At 44.8% G+C, this 18,286-nt stretch overlaps 1 long non-coding RNA gene and 1 other non-coding gene across 2 annotated transcripts in view; both read left to right on the top strand.

Moving 5' to 3' along the window:
* The window catches only part of LOC144485434 (uncharacterized), a 664,084-nt gene that overhangs the window by 244,004 nt on the left and 401,794 nt on the right, over positions 1 to 18,286 (top strand). The gene's annotated exons all lie outside the window — the stretch shown is intronic.
* trnag-ucc (transfer RNA glycine (anticodon UCC)) lies at positions 2,576 to 2,647 on the top strand. The gene has a single exon. It is a non-coding gene; the product is annotated as a tRNA-Gly (tRNA).

Genomic DNA, 18,286 nt, shown 5'->3' with positions numbered 1-18,286 from the left:
GCGGATGGAGTTTAATGCGGAGAAGTGTGAGGTAATTCACTTTGGTAGGAATAACAGATGTGTTGAGTATAGGGCTAACGGGAGGACTTTGAATAGTGTGGAGGAGCAGAGGGATCTAGGTGTATGTGTGCATAGATCCCTGAAAGTTGGGAATCAAGTAGATAAGGTTGTTAAGAAGGCATATGGTGTCTTGGCGTTTATTGGTAGGGGGATTGAATTTAGGAGTCGTAGCGTTATGTTGCAACTGTACACAACTCTGGTGCGGCCGCACTTGGAGTACTGTGTGCAGTTCTGGTCCCCACATTACAGGAAGGATGTGGAGGCTTTGGAGAGGGTGCAGAGGAGGTTTACCAGGATGTTGCCTGGTATGGAGGGGAGATCCTATGAGGAGAGGCTGAGGGATTTGGGATTGTTTTCGCTGGAAAGGCGGCGGCTAAGAGGGGATCTTATTGAAACATATAAGATGATTAGAGGTTTAGATAGGGTGGATAGTGATAGCCTTTTTCCTCTGATGGAGAAATCCAGCACGAGGGGGCATGGCTTTAAATTGAGGGGGGGTAGTTATAGAACCGATGTCAGGGGTAGGTTCTTTACCCAGAGGGTGGTGAGGGATTGGAATGCCCTGCCAGCATCAGTAGTAAATGCGCCTAGTTTGGGGGCGTTTAAGAGATCCGTAGATAGGTTCATGGACGAAAAGAAATTGGTTTAGGTTGGAGGGTCACAGTTTTTTTTTTAACTGGTCGGTGCAACATCGTGGGCCGAAGGGCCTGTTCTGCGCTGTAATGTTCTATGTTCTATGTTCTATATCTTCTTGCAGACTAAGAAACTCAGCCTCCCTTTCACCACCCAGCCAATCTATATGCCATCCGCAAAGTCACTCATCCTACCCCGTCATTTTTTAGGAGGCATGGTTAGTATGTTTGCAAACGACACCAAGATTGGTGGCAGAGTGGACAGTGAAGAAGGTTACCTCGGATTGCAGTGGGATGTTGATCAATTGAGTCAGTGGGCCGATGAACGGCAGATGGAATTTGATTTAGATAAATGTAAGGTGATGTATTTTGGTGGATTAAACCACGGCAGGACCTATTCAGTTCATGGTAAGACATTGGGGTGAGTTATAAAACAAAGAGATCTCGGGGTACAGGTTCATAACTCCTTGAAAGTGGAGTCACATGTGGACAGGGTGGTGAAGAAGGCATTTGACATGCTTGGTTTCAGTGGTCAGAACATTGAACACGGGGGTTGGGACATCTTGTGAAATTGTACAAGACATTCATAAGGCCACACTTGGAATACTGTGTAGAGTTCTGGTCACCCTATTATCGGAAGGATATTAATAAACTAGAAAGAGTGCAGAAAAGATTTATTAGGATGCCACCAGGATTTGATGGTTTGAGTTATAAGGAGGGGCTGGATAGACTGGAACTTTTTTTCCCCTGGAGCGCAGGAGACCTCGAGGTGATATAAAGAGGCCAATATCATAATGAGGAAATAGATAAGGTAGATCGTCAACAGCTTTTTCCCGCAATAAGGGAGTCTAAAACTGGAGAACGTAGGTTTAAGATGAGAGGGGAGGGATACAAAAGGGTCCAGAACGGCAATTTATTTCACACAGAGTGGTGTGTGGAACGAGTTGCCAGAGGTAGTAGAGACGGGTACAATTTTGTCTTTTAAAATGAATTTAGACAATTACATGGGTAAGATGGATATAGAGGGATATGGACCAAACACGGGCAATAGGGACGAACTTAATGGTAAAATTTGGGCGGCATGGACATGTTGTGCCAAAGGGCTTTTTTCCATGCTGTGGACCTCTATGACGAGATTTATTGACACAAACAGCAAATCCAAATTATTGGTCCCTGCTGCCATCTCCTGGCTGAACGCAAGTTGTGCAACAAGGCCACGATTCAAACAAACCTTCACAGATTGGAGTGAAATTACATCAACATGGTCCTTACCGATTAACATGATTGCAAAACATGATATTAATCAAATTCCATGTCCCAAGGATCTGCTTTCTGATTGGGCGACCCTGCTCACCCCGATCTATCGGAAAGTGTAAAACTCCCAGAACGGGAATGTCGGTTACAGAATTCTCTCAGCTGTGATTTCTCTGCCACTTCATTGCTTCGTTCTATAAATACAGAGGGGGTGACAGAGCCAGGTGGTGTTGTGGTGACTGTGCGAGCATTTGACCAAGGGTCAGTTCCTGACCTTCAGAGTGTTGACTTATTTAATTAGCTATTTCTGGTCAGAACAGAAGGGGGAAAGTTCTAAAAAAAATCAGCAAATATTCTCATCATCCATGTGTTTCTGACATAAAATCCAGCTTCAATTTCCGTTCAGTGGAAACTTTGTTCAAATGAAAGAACAGGCCGCAAATCTAATCAGAGTTATCAGTCAGAAGCAATCGCAAAAAGGTGGCTAAAACTGTCCAGAAAAATGAGACAAGCCAAGTTCAGGTAAAAAAAAAATGTCCCAAGGACATACCTTCTGTCTGCTGAAATCAGAAGCTAAGGTAGTTTTGTAATTATAACTAATGAAAATAACAGTTACATGAGGGGAGCGAGCGATGGTGGTATAGTGGTGAGCATAGCTGCCTTCCAAGCAGTTGACCCGGGTTCGATTCCCGGCCATCGCATTGTGTATTGGACATTATCAGCGCCCTCATGTGGTTTAAACGCAACATTTGACTGCAATGAAATAAAGTGGACTTAATGTTTTCGTTTTATTTTTCGGATGCAGAATTCGGGTTCAACTTGATTTTAATGAAAGGTTACTGAAAAAGAACAACAAGTCTCTGAACTAGTGAATGAGTTCTGGATCAGAGACAAAGATACAAATTAAAAGGAGACGAACAAATTTCTGCTCACCCGCTGTGCCCTGCATCATTCTGGTGCCTGATAAAGGTCTGTGAACGTTGCTAAGTCGGTTACATCACAACAGCAAATAAGCAGCTGCGATGGCCGAGTGGTTAAGGCGTTGAGAAATCCAATGGGGTTTCCCCGCGCAGGTTCGAGCCTGAGAATGCACAGAGCGAGAGGAAAGCCTGTCCTGGGAGCTGTCAATCTGAAACCCAATGGGGTTTCCCCGCGCAGGTTCGAGCCCTGCTCGCAGCGGGTGTGATTTGAAATGTTTACTCCGCTGCTACAGGGCAGCCACTGACTCGAAGAAGGCTTGCAAATATTTGGCATTATTTGGATCTCCATCATGCATTCAACTGCATGGCTCCGGGCTGGGTGCAGGAAGATGGGCTTGGAAAGGACATATTATTTTGTAAATTGAATTTGTGTCTTTATATGCCCTGTTCGTGAATAGAACTCCCACTCACCTGATGAAGGAGCTGCAAGCGCTCTGAAAGCTAGTGACTTTTGCTACCAAATAAACCTCGGCCTTTTGGCTAAGATCAAGTGTATGGACGGCAGCCCATGGTCGGCCGCACTTGGTCGAGGTCATTAGGTTACGCTGAGGCTTCATATGTTTCATATGAAGCAATTTTTAAAAGCGGCATCTCGGCCTTTTGGCTAAGGTGCAAATGAGCTCAGGTCTTGGAGGAGGAACCTCCCCCTTCTCCAATCAGCTTGGCTCATGTAGATCAGGCCCAGGACAGGGTGGTTTGGGCGCTCGTCCTGTCTTGTCAACCTGGATCTGAAATGTCTCAACTTGTTGAGACTCTGAATTGGATTTGATTTGATTGAATTGGAAAAGTATAAAAAAAAACCTGTTGGACTTTAACCTGGTGTTGTGAGATTTCTTGCTGTGTCCTTGGACTGGCATGGCAGGATAGGTTCAATGGCTTCCTTCTGTGCTGTTATTTTTCTATAATTCTTCCTATGGTTCGATGAGAAAATTCATAACATTAACATGTTTTTTTAAAGCAGCATCAAGGCACAAAGACAAAACACGGTCTCATGTCAGAGGAAGATTCTTATGCAATGGCATAAGAATGCACACAGAGCATTAAATAATCAGAATACATTGAATGAATATTTCAAAATGCTGCTTCGATGATATCACATCATGTTCATTCAAACACATTGCAACAAGCTGGTCATTACTGGGCGTTCTGTATTCTTGGTTATAACAGTTTGGGAATGGAAGGAGCAGGTTCACATCTGCACATTGACAGGATCAAACTGTCTCAGATTGACAGCTCCCAGGACAGGCTTTCCTCTCGCTCTGTGCTGTGGATTCTCAGGGATTAGTTGGAGTTTCCCGGCTCAGTAACTGTAAAAGCCTCTGAGGCCGGTGCTGCTCCCCAGATTCAGGGGGCTGCAGCCAATCAGAGCTGTGCTTCATTTAACCTAGAACTGGTTGAAATGATGATATTGTTCACAAGCTGAATTCTATTTGATCAGATGAAGGTACAGATTGTGTGCACTCAGTCACTAAACAACAATATCCTGCCTTCACATAGAGTCGATGAGAGTGGTTGGAGGGAGAGACAGAGACAGAGTGAGTTAGGGCGGCGAGACACAGACGGCCAGACAATGTCTCAGTGACAGAAATCCTTGTAAATTCCAGCTTTAGCCAGAAAGATTCTCTTGGAGAAACAGAAGCTGCAGTATCAGTTCTCACTGATATTGTGGAAGAGACACATTATTAATCCCACACTCAGGAACAGTGCTGCCTTTTCACAGAAGAGATGGGGAGAGACAAAATAAACTGAATGGTCCAGTTCGAAACAGTGTGCAGGCTCAGAGGGAGATATTTGAAAGTGAGATAGTTTCAGACAGTCGTTCGCAAAGTGGATGGGATCCTTGGCTTCACAAATGGAAGCACTGAGTGTCCATTGGATCCCTCATAATCCATTGTGAGAAAGGAGGCCATTTGCCCATTGCACCTGCACTGACTCGCTGGAAGAACATCTTTTCCCATGGCTAACCCTCTTAACCTACACATCTTGGGTCATTAAGGGGCAATATATCATGTCTAATCTATTTATTCTGCACATCTTTAGTCTTTGGGAGGAAACTGGAGCACCTGGGGAAAACCCATGCAGATACAGGGAGAATGTGCAAACTCCACAGAGTCAGCCATGGAGGAATTGAGCATGGGTCTCTGGCGCTGTGAAGCAGCAGCGCTAACCAGTGCCACTCTGTTGGTGTAACTTTAACAATCCAATTCCTTTCTGAATGCCTCACTTGAAGCAGCATCACCACATTGTCAGACAATACATCCCAGAGCTGAACTACTGGCTGTGGGAAAGGGTTTTCTCATTATGCTTCAATCACTAACGAAGGGTCAGTAAATTGGTCCACGGGGGTGAAAGGGTTTCATATGATGTGACCCTTCGTAAACTGGGTCTGTATTCTCTGTGATTCACAAGCATGAGAGGCAAAACATTAAAACATACAAGATTCTGAAGGGGTTTGATTTTGTGGACATTGGGAGATTGCGGAAGCTGGCTCAGTGTAAGGATCAGATCATTTCACACTGACATGAGAATACATTTCTGCACTCATTGGGTTGTGATCCTTTGACATGCTCCATTGTTGAATACACTAGTGGTGGCACAGTGGTTAGCATTGCTGCCTCAAAGCACCAGGGAACCGGGTTCAATTCCACCTTGGCTGATTGCCTGTATAATGTTTGCATGTCCTCCCCATGTTTGCGATTCCTTCCATTCTCCAAATGTTAGGTGGATTGACCATGCTAAACTGCCTGTTAGTGTCCCAAATATATTGGTTAGGGGGATTAGCAGAATATGTGGGGTTACCGGGATAGGTTCTGGGTGGGATGCTCTGTCAGAGAGTCAGTGCAGATTCAATGGACCAAATGGCCTCCATCTACACTGCAGGTTATGACAGTCTATGACAATTAAGGCTGAGATAGACAAATTTTGGTTTCTCAGGGAATCAAGGGAGTGAGGAGTAAAGTGCAGTTCAATCCCAAGATCTGAAACTCCATAAGCAGCTGGAATGCCCACATCTGGAGTCTGCATCCACAGTTTGGAACCCACACTTTCAAAAAGATATACAGCTGATAGAAAGAGTGGAAAGCTGTGTAACCAGGAAAATGGAAGGCATGAGGGGAATACTTTATGAGGGATTAGGAATTATTGGATTGCAACCTTTCAAGAGGCTGATTTATGGTTTAGTTCAAATTTATAAATTAGTACATAACCTTATTACCCAAGCTTGAAAAGTTCTTTATTCAGAGTTACCATAGTTTTGGTGATCGTCAGTATAAACTACAGAAATTTGATTCACATCTTAATAGTCACAGTTTGTTTTCTCCCCAATAGAATTGCTGATATTTCAAATGATTTTGTTGGGAATGCTGAAAATGTAGTGACTTTTAGAAAACTTGTCAGAAACATAGTGTGATTTCTATCTATGTATTGTCTGATGATGTTGCTGTTCTTGTTTTAATACTGTGCCTCTGTGCTTTGCACTGTATGGCAATAAAGATACAGAAATCAAAATTGTTTTGAATGGTTTAACATTATTGATGAGCCATATAGTAAATGTCTGCCCTTATTTCCTGTGTTCTTGTGACTGGACAAGACACAAGCATGGATACTGAGGGGAAAAAAAGGGTGGAAATTGCAGAGGCAATGTTTAAAAGTTTTCTATCCGAGCTAGTTATATGGGTGGTGCCAGAGGACTGGAGAATTGCAAATGGTAAACACACTTCTTCAGAAAAGGCTGTGAGGATAAGGCAACTAAATCCAATCAGTTTAACCTCAGCAACGAGGTTAAACTGGTTTGAGGTTTAATCTCCAAACACTGGAGATTAAATTAACACTCACTTGTGCTAATGTACATTAAGGAAAACACATACATAATTATTAAAGGGGGATCATATTTAACTTGCTTCAGATTTTAATGAGGGTAACAGAAAAGTTTGATGAGGGTAATGTGGTTAATGTGAACATGGACTGCCAAAAAGCATTTTATAAATAAAGGGGCACACAGCAAACTTGTGGTAACATTTGGAGCTGATAGAATAAAAGGACAGCAGCAACATGGATAGGAAACTGACTGAGTGACAGGAAACACAGCAGTGGGAAATGTTTTTATTTGGAATGGAGGACGGTTAAAGTGGGATTCCAGGAGGGTTGGTGTTAGGAATACTGCTCTTCCTGACGCATATTAGAGACATTGGCAATGCTGCACAAAGCACATATTCAAACTGTGGTAATTACACAATGTGGAGTGCCGGCGTTGGGGTAATCACAGTAAGAGTTTTAACAACACCAGGTTAAAGTCCAACAGGTTTATTTGGTAGCAAATGCAATTAGCTTTCGGAGCGCTGCTCCTTCGTCAGATGGAGTGGATATCTGCTCTCAAACAGGGCATACAGAGACACAAAATCAAGTTACAGAATACTGATTAGAATGTAAATCTCTCCAGCCAACCAGGTCTTAAAGATACAGACAATGTGAGTGGAGGGAGCATTAAACACAGGTTAAAGAGATGTGCATTGTCTGCAGACAGGACAGCCAGTGAGATTCTGCAAGTCCAGGAGGCAAGCTGTGGGGGTCACTGATAGTGTGACATAAATCCAAGATCCCGGTTTAGGCCGTCCTCATGTGGACGGAACTTGGCTATCAGTTTCTGCTCAGTGACTCTGCGCTGTCGTGTGTCGTGAAGACCGCCTTGGAGAACGCTTACCCGAAGATCAGAAGGTGAATGCCCCTGACCGCTGAAGTGTTCCCCCACAGGAAGAGAACAGTCTTGCCTGGTGATTGTCGAGCGGTGTTCATTCATCCGTTGTCGTAGCATCTGCATGGTTTCCCCAATGTACCATGCCTCGGGACATCCTTTCCTGCAATGTATCAGGTAGACAACGCTGGCCGAGTTGCAAGAGTAGGTACCGTGTACTTGGTAGACGGTGTACTCACGTGAGATGATGGCATCCGTGTCGATAATCCAGGACGTCTTGCAGAGGTTGCTGTGGCAGGGTTGTGTGGTGTCGTGGTCAATGTTCTCCTGAAGGCTGGGTAGTTTGCTGCGGACAATGGTCTGTTTGAGGTTGTGCGGTTGTTTGAAGGCAAGAAGTGGGGGTGTGGGGATGGCCTTGGCGAGATGTTCGTCTTGATCAATGACATGTTGAAGGCTCCGGAGGAGATGCCGTAACTTCTCCGCTCCGGGGAAGTACTGGACGACGGAGGATACTCTGTCCACCGTGTCTCGTGTTTGTCTTCTGAGGAGGTTGGTGAGGTTTTTAACTCCCATATACACAGGGTCTCCTCAGATGAGGAGGATCGCAACGGACACCTCCAGACGCTGAAAGATGCCCTCACAAGAACAGGATATGGCGCTCGACTCATCGGTCGACAGTTCCAACGCGCCACAGCGAAAAACCGCACCGACCTCCTCAGAAGACAAACATGGGACACGGTGGATAGAGTATCCTTCATCATCTAGTACTTCCTGTCAGTGGCTGACTTTAATCTTCCTGTGGATTCGGACAATCAAGTTTGCAGAGGTAGCCATGAGGAAGAATTCAGAGTGCATTCGGCACAGTTTCCATGAAGAATATTTTGTGAATCCAAGCGGAAATCAGGCCAGTTTGAATATTGTAATGTGTAATGAGACAGCTTTCATAAACAATCAGAGTAAAAGCTCCGCTGGGAAACAGTGACCTTAACATGGTGGAATTTAGCATTCAGTTTGAGAGTGCAAACTTGGGTCAGAAGCAACTGTGTTCAACGTAAATAAGGGTAATTGCAAAAGAATGAGAGCAGAGATGGCGAGACTGGACTGCAAAAGATATTCAGCAGAAAAGACGATCAATCAGCAATGACATACATTATGAAAATAGTTTTTGACTCACAAAAAACACTCAGTGTGTTTCTGGAGTCACTTTGTGCAGATTGTGTCATGGTCAAGTTCTGCCTTTCCAGCATCTCTCCAAGAATGTGGGAGTGTGTCTATCAAGGGCTAAAACAATTGTAATTTCCTTTTTTTAAACTTGATTGGCAAAAGATTCCCACAGCTACTGTAACTAGCTCTCTAAGGAGAGTCACCCTTAGATTCATCGTTACTCCCGCTTTTATAGATTTGTGAAACTGCAATATTGTTTGCATATATCAAGATGATCTCTATATAAGAAAATCAGAATATTTACAGAATGTTTTAATGGCAAGTTGCTTCTCCTTGCTTTATTTACACAAGCAAGTTGCTCTTCTGTGAAGATATAGGTCTACATTGCTTATTCTACCTTGGGGACATGGTGGCACAGTGGTTAGCACTGCTACGCCTCAGCACCAGGGACCCGGGTTCAATTCCAGTCTTGGGTGACTGTGTTGACATTTGCATGTTCTCTCCGTGTCTGCATGAGTTTCCTCTGGGTGCTCTGATTTCCTCCCACAGTTCAAAGATGTGCCATGCTAAATTGCCCCCTAGTGCCAGGGGGACAAGCAGGGTTAACTTACGGGGATAGGGCCTGGCTGGGATTGTTGTCGATGCAGGCTCAATGGGCCAAATGGCCTCCTTTAGCACTACAGGGAATCTTATTCTGAATCTTATGTCTCTTTGCCCTCCACTTCTTCCAAAGATGTGCGGATTAGGTTGATTGGCCAGGTTAAAAATTGCCCCTTAGAGTCCTAAGATGCGTAAGTGAGAGGGATTAGCGGGTAAATATGTGGGGGTAGGGCCTGGGTGGGATTGTGGTCGGTGCAGACTCGATGGGCCGAATGGCCTCCTTCTGCACTTCTTCTCCCCCTGCCCTGGAATTTCAATGGCGGGGTGTTGCTGGGCCTCCCACTAAGATAAACTTGATTCAAGAGTACTTATCTGAAAGGTAACACTGTATTCAATATGTGCATACTGTCTTGGGCCTTTTTTCTCTGAAACGTAGAAGGCTGAGGGGTGACCTTATAGAGGTCTTTAAAATAATGAGGGGCATAGATCAGCTTGATAGTCAATATCTTTTCCCAAAGGTAGGGGAGTCTAAAACTCGAGGGAATAGGTTTCAGGTGAGAGGGGAGAGATACAAAAGTGTCCAGAGGAGCAATTTTTTCACAGAGGGTGGTGAGTGTCTGGAACAAGCTGCCAGAGGTAGTAGTAGGGCAAGTACAATTTTATCTTTTAAGTGTTTAGACAGTTACATGGGTAAGATGGGTATAGAGGAATTGGCCAAATGCGGGCAATTGGGACTAGCTTAGGGGTTTAAAAAAAAAGGGGGCGCCATGGACAAGTTGGGCCAAAGCACCTGTTTCCATGCTGTAAACCTCTAAAACAAAGATATATACCAGTGACAAACAAGGATTCTGGAAGGGAATAAATCAACCATGGTTAACCGAGGAAGTTAAAGATTGCATTAAACTGAAAGACGAACATAGGATGTTTCATATATTAGTGGGAAGACAGAGCATTGGGGAAGTTTCAAAAACCAACAAATGATGACCAAAAAAATACTAACGTGGGAGAAGATGAACTACAAACGTAAATGAACAAGTAATATAAAAAGGATCAGAAAGAGCTTCTTTAAATATATAAAAATAAAGAGGGAGACTAAAGTGAACATAAGCTCCTGAGAGATTGAGACTGGGAAATAAAGGGGAACCAGAAAGTGGCAGAGGAGTGAAATACATAGTCTGTGTCAGGATGGCCAAGTCATCGAAGGTGCTGCGTTCAGGTCACAGTCTCCTCGAGAGGCATGCGTTCAAATTCCAGTCCTTACATTGATGAAGGGAGGCAGTGGCGTCATGGGCTAGTGATCCAGAGACTCTGGGGAATGCTTGAGGGACCTGGGTTCAAAACCCAGCAGGGCAGATTGTGAAATTTGAATTCAATATGAATCTGCAATCAACAATCTAATTGTTGCTTGTCATAAAACCCTATTTGGTTGACTAATGTCCTTCAGGGAAGGAAATCTGCTGCAGGAGTGTGCTTGAATTATCAAGTCTAGAGGTAACAAAAATATGGATGAGGGTTTCAGGTACGGGTGAGCTGAGATATTACAAACAATGTGTGATGTTACACAGCTGGAAATAGGTGATCTTGGTGAAGGAACAGATATGTGGTCAAAATCTCATTTCCGAGTCTAATGAGGTGCCAAGATTATGAGGGTTTGTTTCAACGTCGGACAGTGATCAGTGGGGGAGATGGAGTCAGTGATTGGGAACGGAATTTGGGGTGGGAACATTGGTTTTCCAAATATTTAATTGGGGGAATTCTCTGCTTAGCCAGTACTAGAGGTCGGAGAAGGAGTCTAATAATTTAATAACAGGGGATTGGTTGTGAGAGGTGATGGTGGGGTAGAGTTGGGTGTTATCAGCATACATGTGAAAACTAACACTGTGCTTTCAGATAATGCCACTGAGGAATAAGGTGGAGATGAAAAATTGGAGGGAGCCAAGCATAGGTCCTTGGGCGATTTGGGTGGTAACAAAACAGGAGTGGGAAGAGAAATCATTGCAGGTGATATTCTGCATATGAAGGAAAAGATCGGAACGGGGTAAATGCAGTCTTACCCAGCTAAACTATCCCTCCTTATCCTTCTCAGCCTGTCCACACCTTTGACATGGTTGACTGCACTATCCTGCTCCAATACCTTCCCACTGTCAGGTCAGTGTGCACAGCAGATGAAGATGGTAATGTACCTGACATCCTGGGAAAACTAATGATAAATGAAGGGCTGGGCCTCAGTGAACGAGTGTAGAGAAAGCTGGAGTTCTGAGTCATCTTCATTTCGAGCGGCAGCTCCTCCATCTCAATGTGTGTCGTCAGATCAGGCCATTCTGCTCAGTCTGTAAGAGAGAGAGAGAGGCTATAATTAAAACCAAACAATGAGGGAGATCCACTCAGAGTAAGCAAACCCCACCCCCAAAGCAGAGCACAGGAAGATCCCAGTATCTAACCGTGGCCTCTGCAAAGTGAGCTGCTTTAACCCAGTGTGGCACTGAGCCCCACACACAGAGCACAGGAAGATTCCAGTTTATGTACTGATTGGTCTGACTCCAGGGGAGTTTGTAACACCAGCATTGCTGAGACTGGGTAACTGCAGCGACATGTTTACACAGGAAGCTGCCATTGGAAACCCTGAGCTGCGATTTATAGAATCCAACAGCGCAGAAGGAGGCCATTCGGCCCATCGAGTCTGTACCAACCACAATCCCACCAAGTCCTATCTCCATAACCTCATGCATTTATCCTAGCTGGTCCCCCTGACACTAAATCATAGAAATCATAGAAACCCTACAGAGCAGAAGGAGGCCATTCGGCCCATCGAGTCTGCACCGACCACAATCCCACCCAGGCCCTACCCCCACATATTTACCCACTAATCCCTCTAGCCTACGCATCTCAGAACTCTAAGGGGCAATTTTTAACCTGGCCAATCAACCTAACCCGCACATCTTTGGACTGTGGGTGGAAACCGGAGCACCCGGTGGAAACCCACGCAGACACAAGGAGAACGTGCAAACTCCACACAGACAGTGACCCGAGCCGGGAATCGAACCCAGGTCCCTGGAGCTGTGAAGCAGCAGTGCTATCCACTGTGCTACCGTGCCGCCCCATTGCACGGTAGCAAGTGGTTAGCACCGGAGCACCCGGAGGAAACCCACTGGGAGACGTGCAAACTCCACACAGACAGTGATCCAAGCCGTAATCGAACTCGGGTCCCTGGCACTGTGAGGATATTGGGTTCATGTCACACTATTTGTAACCCCCACAGTTGCCTCGACCTGCAGAGTTTCACTGGCTGTCTTGTCTCGAGACAATACACATCTTTTTAGCCTGTCTTGATGCTCTCTCCACTCACATTGTTTTGTTTCTTAAAGACTTGATTAGTTGTAAGTATTCGCATTCCAACCATTATTCATGTAAATTGAGTTTGTGTCTTTATATGCTCTGTTTGTGAACAGAATCCCCACTCACCTGAAGAAGGGGCTTAGAGCTCCGAAAGCTTGTGTGGCTTTTGCTACCAAATAAACCTGTTGGACTTTAACCTGGTGTTGTTAAACTTCTTGCTGTGAGGCAGCAGTGCGAACCACGGTGCCGCCCCATTTACAGCCGGGCAGGACGGGATTCCCGCTGCCGAAACCCTCCCGCCATCCCGAGCCCCGCCGCGGGGACTGAATCCACTTGTGGGACATTTGCTGCCGCTCCGCGCGGTGTCTGATGGGTCAAGGGTAAATCCCCGCCAACGGCCTGTGACCGGCAGCTGGGAAAACCAATCGGAAATTGACGGATCGAGGTTATCCAATGGACGCTCTGCGCCGACTGAGTGACAGCTACTTTATCCAATCGGTGGGCTCCATCCGGCTGAACTGTGAGAACATTGAAAATGACGCTCCCAATTCTAACCAATCGCAGACCGTGCAGATGGCAACACACGCCCTCAATGTGATTGACATCTTCCTTAGCCAATCGTAACCCACTGCCCAATCGGAATGCGCCGCTCCTGCGACTCGCGCAGCGTCACTCCCAGCCCAGCGTCATTGCGTCATTCAATTCGATCCAAAGCTGAAACCAATGAGAAATCAAAGAGCTGGAGGCGGAAAGAATCCTTAAAGTGGAACCACACGGAAAATTATAGTTGTATAATTATAATTCGTTGACAGCAGTTAACGCGGCCGAAGGACTGCGGAAAGTCAGAGGGTGCAAACTGTGAGACCCAAGGGAGAGGAAAGAGGAAATAAATGAAGGAAACAGGCGACAAAAATGAACGAGAGGAAAGCAAGCTCGAAGCAGGGACATTGAGAGAGGGAATTCCAGAGCTGAAACCCAGAGAGCTGAAATTACGATCATCAGTGGTGGAATGAACCAAATCAGGGATGCTCATGAGGGCAGAATCAGAGGAGCTCAGATATCTCAGATGATTGTTATGCTGGACGTGATGAAAGGGAGGAAGAGCTGAGGACAAGGAGGGTTTTGGAAACACGGATAAGAATGTTAAAATTGAGACATTGCTTAACCACGAGTCAGTGTTTGTCACTGAGCACAGGGTTGATGCATTAACAGCATTTGGACTAAAATTCTGATTTAATGATGAGAAATCAATCAGCAGCTTTCTGGACACAGCAGCACAATAAATAGGATCAGAAGTGGACTACATGGCCTCTCAAGCCTGCTGCTCCATTCAATAGGATCATGTTTTAGATTCCCAAACCACAGAATCTTTACAATGCAGTAGCAGTCCATTTGGCCCATCAAGTCTACACCGCGTTATTGAAATTGCATGCTATCTAATCCCACTCTCCCGCCTCATAGCCCCAGAGACCCGGGTTTGGTCCTGACCTTTGCTGACTGTGCAGAGTTTGCACATCTTCCCCCGTGGGTTTCCTCTGGGTGTTCTGGTTTACTCCCATGGTTCAAAGATGTGCAGGTTAGGTGGATTGGCCATGTTAAATGTTCCTTTATTTTCCTAAGATGTGTACATTAGGCACTGAATCGTTGCAATTTTGACACTTATTTTGAAAATTTTCCCCTGGTTCTTGATGAATTCTTGACTGGAACAGGAAAACATCTATCATTGAATCCCTACATTGCAAAAGGTGGTCATTCGGCCCATTGAGGCTCCACTGATTCTCTGACCTATCCACGCAACCTCACATATTTACCCCGTTAATCCTCCTAATCTCAACATACTGGGAGACATAAGGGCAAATCTAGCATGGTAAATCCACTTACCCTATCAATGGAGTGTGGGGGTAACCAGAGCACCCGGACAAATGCCACATGGACACAGAGAAAATGTGGAAAATACATACAGCCACCCAAAGCCTGAATTGAACCCCCGTCCCTGTCATTCTGCAGCAGCAGTGCGAAAGCGACACTTCTTTCTCTTCCATAAGACCATAAGACGTAGGAGCAGAATTAGGCCACTCAGCCCATCGAGTCTGCTCCGCCATTTTACTCATTCCCATTCTCCTGTCTTTTCCCCGTAACCCCTGATCCCCTTATTAATCAAGAATCTATCTATATCTGTCTTAGAAACACTCAATGACCTGGCCTCCACAGCCTTTTGCGGCAAAGATTTCCACAGATTTGCCAATCTCTGGCTGAAGAAATTCCTCCTCATCTCTGTTTTAAAGGATCGTCCCTTTAGTCTGAGACTGTGCCCTTTGGTTCTAGTTTTTCCTAGAAGTGAAAACATCCTCTCTGTGTCCACTCGATCCAGGCCTCGCAATATCCGATAAGTTTCAATAAGATCCCCACTCGTCCTTGTAAACTCCAATGAGTACAGATCCAGAGTCCTCAACCATTCTTCATACAACAAGCTCCTCATTCCAGGGATCATTCTTGTGAACTTCCTCTGGACCTTTTCCAAGGCCAGCACATCCTTCCTTAGGTATGGGGCCCAAACTGCTCACATTACTCCAAACGGGGTCTGACCAGAGCCTTTGCCAGCCTCACAAGTGCATCCATGGCCTTGAATTCCAGCCCTCTCAACATTGCATTTCCCTTCCGAACTGCCGACTGAACCTGCACGTTTACCTGAAGAGAATCTTGAACAAGGACTCCCAAGTCCCTTTGTGCTTCTGAGTTCCTAAGCATTTCACAATTTAAAAAATAATCTGTGCCTCCATTCCTCCTTCCAAAGTGCATAACCTCACACTTTTCCACATTGTACTCCATCTGCCACTTCTCTGCCCACTCTCCCAGCCTATCCAAGTCCTTCTGCAGCACACCTGCTTCCTCAATGCTACCTGTCCCTCGACAGGTCCTCTCAGACTTCTTTCCCTGAGGAAAAATATCCAACTTCTCAAATCGATCTTCATAGCTACAAATCTTTATCAATAGAATCATTCGTGTGGATATCCTTTGCACTCTCCCCATTGCCTTCACAACCTTCTTCAAGTGTGGTGCCCAGAATTGGACGCAGTGCTCCAGGTGAGGCCTATCTAGTGTATTTAAAAGCTCAACATGATCTTCTTACTCATGTATTCAATCCTCCAATAAAACGTAGGATGCCATTTTCTTTATTACCTGCTCTCTCAACATGCTCAACTACCTTCAATGACTTTTGTACTGAGAAACCGAGATCCCTTTTTTCCTGCATTTCCTTAAGAGTTTCTCTCTTTATTTCTCCACACTCTCAAAATGAATCAACTCACACTTCTCAGCATTGAACTTCAACTAGTTCAGTGATTGACCCGCACAGGTGCCCGACTGTGGCAATTCGGAGAATTTCACAGTTAATTCATTGCAGTGTTAATGTAAGCCTTACTTGTGATTCATAAACTTTACTTTAACTTTACTTTCCTTTACTTTTACTTTATCTGCCACTCGTCTGCCCAGCGGACAGCAATGGAAGCGTTCACTCAGCATCTACACATTGTTCTGAGCTCTCGGGTCTCTCGCCTAATTCACTCGGCCTCTCAACATAGAACAACCTCCTCATTCCGGGGGGCAATCTAGTGAACCTTCTCTGTACCACCTCCAATGCAAGCTTATCTTTTCTCAAATGTGGATACCATAGCTGTACACAACATTGCAGATGTGGTCTCCATAAAATCCTATACAATTGTACCAAGTCTTCATCTACTCCAATCCACTTGCAATAAAAACAAACATGCCATTTGTAATTGCTTGAATGAATAATCTGGATTGTGCTCCGAATTCTCTGCAACATTTTAAATCCGTCACATTTCAACGTCTCTTCAGCTCTGAAGAAGAATCATACAGACTCGAAGCATTAACTCTGTTTCTCTCTCCATAGATGCTGCCAGATCTGCTAAGGTTTCTAGCATTTTCTGTTGTTATTTCAAATTTCGTCTCTCTGCCATCCTCACCTTTTAGACATATATTTGTTTTTTTTTTAACTTTCCCGTCAGACTTCGGCCACCAACTCTCCTGTCATTTAAACATTGCTGCACTTCTCCTTGTTTAGAAACGACAAGAGAACAACTCACACTCGATCCAGTGATGATTGATGAATGCGAAATTATGTGAGGAGTTGTGACAGAAAATGAACATCTCCGCCTTTTCCCTGCAACCCTGCACATTCTTCCTTTTCAGATAACAGTCTAATTCATTTAGAACGTTTCAATTGAATCTATATCCACCACACTCTCCAGCAATGCATTCAACACTTTACACAATCACTGTGTGAAAAATGTTTTCCTCGCGTTCCTATTCCTTCCTTTGCTAATGATGCTAAACCTGTTCTCTCTCATTCTTCATCATTCCAGAGTGGGAAGAGTTTGTCCCTATCCATTCTGTCCAGATGCCTCATAACATTTAATGCCTGTAAGTGGAACACCTGATGGGATGGTAAGATTTTTAAACAAGTCGACATTAAGGTTTTGATAAAACTAGCAGCATTCAGTTAAGTGACTTCTAAATGCGTTTATGAGCTAACAAGAAACAATATGAGATGCAGTAATTGATTCAAACGAGTAATTATGATTGTAAAACACATATGCTGATATTTTGAATGGATTATTATTAACTTTAAAGAAGTTACCAGTTGGCAGTAAACCAATACAGATGAGACTTTGTCAAAGGGTCACCTGGACTTGAATCATCAACTCATTTTACTCCTTTCAGATGCTGCCAGACCGGCAGAGATTTTCCAGCATTTTCTCTTTTGGTTTCAGATGATCGCATCAGTAGCAATTTGCTTTTATTTTAGAGTTGCACTGGTGCACCTCATTTAGAGTTGTAGGACTGAGAAACCTCACTAATGAAATGGATGAGATACTTTGGAACTATTTTCCTTTTACTTTTCATTGTCTTTCTATAATCTTCCTACCAGAATGAATAAGTTCACAATTCTCATCTTTCAATTTCATCTGCAACTTATCCACTCATTCCGTCAACTTGCCTATGTCCTTTTTGAAGTTTCACACTATCCTCCTCACAGTTCACAATGCTTCCAACTTTAACATTATCCCAAAATTCTGAAATTGTGTCCTGTGCACCATTACGTCTGTCACTAATAGATCCTGGTGATGTTCACAGTATCTACACCTTTTGTGCATACCAAACTGGTTTGAGGCTTAAAACAGAAAAGAGGAGCCAATGCAGATACCTGCCTGCATATTCCACGCAAATGTTGCAGAATTGCAGTCAAGTGGTTCTGTTATTATTGTTAAGAGGAAGTAGCAGAGAATGGTTTCGATCCATCGACCTCTGAGCTATGGGCCCAACATGCTTCAGCTGCGCCACTCTGCTACGGCAAGCCCAGCTTCGCCTACCCCCTCCCGCCTCCACCCCTCCTCCCCCACCGCCTCCACCCCCTCTCCCTCTTCTCTCCTCCCCTCCCCGCATCTCCCCCCTTCCCCCGTCCCCCCTTACCCCGTCCCCCCTCCCTACTGCCCTCTCCCTCTCTCCCCTCTCCCCCCTCGCCCCTCGTCCCCTCCGCCCCTCTCCCC

Source organism: Mustelus asterias, unplaced genomic scaffold, assembly GCF_964213995.1.
Source record: "Mustelus asterias unplaced genomic scaffold, sMusAst1.hap1.1 HAP1_SCAFFOLD_194, whole genome shotgun sequence".
Taxonomy (NCBI): Eukaryota; Metazoa; Chordata; class Chondrichthyes; order Carcharhiniformes; family Triakidae; genus Mustelus; species Mustelus asterias.
This window is presented reverse-complemented; position numbering and strand designations above follow the sequence as displayed.